This window comes from Nycticebus coucang, chromosome 11 (assembly GCF_027406575.1).
Source record: "Nycticebus coucang isolate mNycCou1 chromosome 11, mNycCou1.pri, whole genome shotgun sequence".
Classification (NCBI taxonomy): domain Eukaryota; kingdom Metazoa; phylum Chordata; class Mammalia; order Primates; family Lorisidae; genus Nycticebus; species Nycticebus coucang.
Genome location: NC_069790.1, coordinates 43,289,654 through 43,294,177, shown reverse-complemented (window position 1 = coordinate 43,294,177; position 4,524 = coordinate 43,289,654).

Here is a 4,524-nt window from a genome sequence, read left to right as displayed (position 1 = left end):
TCCTAGAAAACTCTGTGCTAGCATTGGTTATTTCTTGTGATTTTATCAAATTCTCCTGCTACATTGCATTTAATTAGAAGGGAATGTCCCTCTCTACCTTATGCTTTTATCATATTCTCTTCAGTGTCTAATACAATGCTTTATATATAAGGAGTTTTTCTTAAGGATAAAAAAAAAAAAGCTCCTTATGGAATGATGACCTGTTTTCAAGGCTACCTTCCTTTTCACCAAAAAGATGGTAGCATTTAATAAGTTCCTGCCAGTACCAACTTGTGTGCCCTCAAGCACTTTTTATCAGTAAAAAGGCAGAGCATGATCTCAAGGGGAATCTTGATTTATACCTGTCTAGGCGATCAACCTGCCACCCACAGAAGTGTTGGAAGTTTGGCAGTTAATCAGCCAAAGCAATTTTTGTGATTTATTCTTTATTGTTGATCCTTTGAATTTGTCCCCTAATGATTCTCCTCAGTCATTTTGTCCCATAATTAAAACTCTGGGGACAGGAACTTTGTCTGTATCCCTACATCTCCAGTGACAGAAGAGTGCCTGGTATATTATAAGCACTCAAATAAATACTTATTGGATGAAAGAAATAACTCATGAAAATTAAGGATAGGTGTACTCATTCAAAACTTGAGAGATTTATCCAACCATTAATTTTATTTAATTCAGCAAAGTTTACCCCAATTTTCTTCTTTATAGAAAAGAATGAAAAAATTAAAGTTTGTGTTGAATTCTTTTCTGGCGTTTTAAGCTTCTTCCTTCAGATTATAGTGCACTTTCTCTCCTGTGTTTACGTGTATGCACAATTGTTTCAAAGGTATATAAATAATTGCCATCCTTTTGATTAAAACTCAGTCTTACCTAAACTCCTGTTTTTCTGAAGACCATAATTTTACATTGAGGAAAAAAAAAATTACTGTGTATTTGAACATATTTATTTTCAAAGATATTCCTTTTTTGAACTAATCACATTGTTTTTCCAAATATAATACCCAAGAAAGTATTTGACACCCAAACTAGAAATGTTGTATAATTAATTTTAAAACTTAACTATTCGAGGTACCCTTATATTTACTTTCAGAAATTGAATCATGAATTTAAAGATTAGAAAAATAATCACATTTTATATATTATATAAATTTTCTTTTCATTAAGACTCAAATTTTAGATGCATTTTTTTCTGATTTCTCTCAGTAACACATCTCTGAAGCAATCAATGAATATTATCTTGACAAGGCTTATAGAGTAAGAATACCAAGAGGCCAGAGTTGTATCCAGTTGCTCAATGAATGGAATAGGTTCCCTTCTGTTTTCCCACCCTGCCTGCCTCCTGCTGTTCAATTAATGAAAAGTGAAATGACCAAAAAGGAAAGAGTAAGTAATGATAAGATTGGTTCTCACTAGATAAAGAGAATAAGAAAATTAGATCTTAGATACTCAAAAGTTGATACAAAATAGCTCTTTTGACAAGAGACTTCAAATTGCTATCTCCTCGCCAGACTGGAGAGTGCAACTTATCAAGATCAGGTGATCATCGTGCATATGATGTAACCTGACACCCAGCAACATGTGGGGGTCTAATGACCAAGCCCAGAAATTTAGGAACACACATTGTATTTCTTGGGGGTTAGGCTGTATGCACATTAGTATCATTTTTTAAACATATTTTTGTGCTTCTAAAAATTGTTTATAATTATAAAAAATGAAAATTTTTGTTCACTAATTAATTACAGGAAAAAGTGATAATAAAGACTTAATTATTGATGTATTACAAGCCCTGGAACCTCAGGGATATTTCATAAGCAGACTACTGCAGTTCAACCTCCTTTGGATGTTTGACTAACTTGGCCTGCAGTAGAACTTGGAATCCAACCTATTAATACTCATTTACTACAACAATGCAGTGGGAATCCTTTTTAAAGTGACAGATTCCACTGTCATTATTAAATATATCCATAAGATTCTCCAGAGGCCTAAGACTATAGCTACAAAAAATTCTTTTGATGTTTGAATAAAAGGCTCATGCAATATTTGGATCTCAGTTCTCAAAAATTAATTGTTAATGATAAATAGGTCTAATGAAGTCAAAGTATCCACTTTCCAGATGTTCTTAACGTCACTCATCTTCATTATGTGTCCTCAAATGCCAACAGTTAGTACCTCCTTTGGGACGGACAAGATAAAAAAAGAAAACAGACACTAGCAGAATTGCTTAGTGCAAGCAGAAACATAGTGGGCAGAATAATTACAGTTCTTAAAAGTATGCAAGGAACACTACATAATTGTGGATTACTGAAAAAATCGTGATGATCAACTGAGTAGTCTACACATTCTCCAGTAGAGCTGGGCACTTCCTTTTGGACAAGTACCCTCAGTAACAAAAGGCAAATACCAGTTTTGAAATGCCAAATGTTCATATATTAACTATGACTGCCTAATAAGAAATCATATTTTTCCAATGTATCTTGCCCATGGTAGACACTTGGTTAATTTTTGCTACACTCTCTGTATTTCCTTCATGTACTTACTTCCTTTAATGTATATTCTTACTTGCTTATCTCTCTTACTATAAGTGGCAAGATATACATGGTCAATTTTTTTATTTCTCATACATATACATGTGTTTATTTGGTTTCCCTTTTTTGCCTTCACAAAAATTAAAAAGGCTTAAAATTTAATAATAATAACAATGTTTAATATAAGGATTAGAAACAAAAACCTTGTAAAAAAGAATGAAGATATATACATTTGGTAAAGAAATCAGACGATTTCTGCAATGTAATATTGAGTAATAATAATAATAATGCAAAAAAAAGTAACATTCAGAGGCGGAGCAAGATGGCAGCCGAGTAACAGCTTCCTTGCATCTGGGCACCGTGAGTCTGGGGATATAGGACTCCAGGCATCTCTGGCTGGTGGGATCTGCCTATCATCACCCCTGAGAGGATACAGGGAGTCAGCGAGAGACTTCTGGACCCCAAGAGGAAGACTAAAACAGTGGAAAACCGGCAAGTGGTCGCATGTGTTCAATCCGTCTAAACCCGCCCGCAACTGTAAGTTCAGTAGCAGCGAGACTGCAAACCAGAAAGGGCTGTTTCTGGTTTGTGAACTGTTTTGGTGTCTTTGGACTTGGCACTCAGCTGAACTGCCTTGGGGAGAGCCTGAGCAGGAGTGCGGAGAACTTTGGCCTTTGTCTAGGGCCCCAGTCTGAGCCACTGAGCCAGACGGAGCTAATAGTGTTTGGCTCTGGGTCACAGGCAGACATTGTGAGCGATCTGCCCCAGCAAGCTCCGCCCTCAGGGTTGCAGAGCTGGAATTGGGTGGGAGCTGGTAACCCGGCGACCAAGTAGCCTAAGGGCGGGGTCTGAGCCACCTTGCAGCCCTAACCCTCGGGGGCAGAGGGAGACCAGTTTTGACACACAGGGTAAGTGGATAGCCACTTCAGCAGTGATTCCAGCGACAAGCACTTCCCTGAGAAAGCTTCTGCTCAGTAAGTGAACAAGTTCAAAGTGCCTTTTAAGTGGGCTGAAGAGAGATTTAGGGTGTCTACCTGCTGGGGTTTGAGAAACTAGCAGCCTCCAGTCATATCAGAACTGTGATTAACATCTCATACCCCAGAAGACCACGTGTTGCCCAGACAATATTCAAAAACATATACATACTGCTTTGTCTTTGGTTGTGTTTTCTTTTTTTTTTTTGGTTTGGTTGTTTTTTTTTTGTTTATTTTGATGTTGTGGATTGTTGTTTTGTTTTTTAAGTTCAACCTTTTCCATACAGATCCTTTTTCTTTCTCAATTTTTCTAGCTTAATTATAATTTCCCATTGCTACCTATTTCAATAATTAGAACTTCATTTTTGTTAGTGTTTCTACTGCTATTATTTGGTTTTTCCAGCCAATCTTATCCCGTAAACTTTTCTGTTTGCTTGTTTTGGTTTGATTTATAGCATTTTTGTCTTTCCTCTTTAATTGGTGGAGGTGGGGTACTGTGTCTGATCAGGTTAGCAAAGAGCTGCTAACCTCAAGGGAACCACCGAACTGGGCACCCCCAAAAGGTGTTTTTTTTTTTAAGGTTGTATCAAAGTATCCTACTGTACACCTATATTGCTCTGTCTCACTCTTTCTGTGCCTCTCTTCTTTTTGTCAATATTCCTTTTACCCACCCCCTCTCCTTTCTCTATTTTTCTTTTTTTTTTCCTTATCATTCGGTCCTCCTTTCTTTCATCCCTTTTTTGCTCTTAAACCTTCTCACCCCTCTGGTCCTGTAACCTTTAGTCCACAGGCACAAGAACTTAAAGAGCAAGAGGAAGTGAAAGGAAAATTAGGGCAAGGAAACAGATAAAAGAAATCACCCATGAGGAAGAATCAGCAGAAAACTCCAGGCCACATGAAGAACCAGTCCAGAACAACCCCGCCAAGGGACCATGACGTAGCTACTGCAGAGGATTCCACCTATACAGAAATGTTAGGAATGACAGAAAGGGAATTTAGAATACACATGTTGAAAACAATGAAAGAAATGA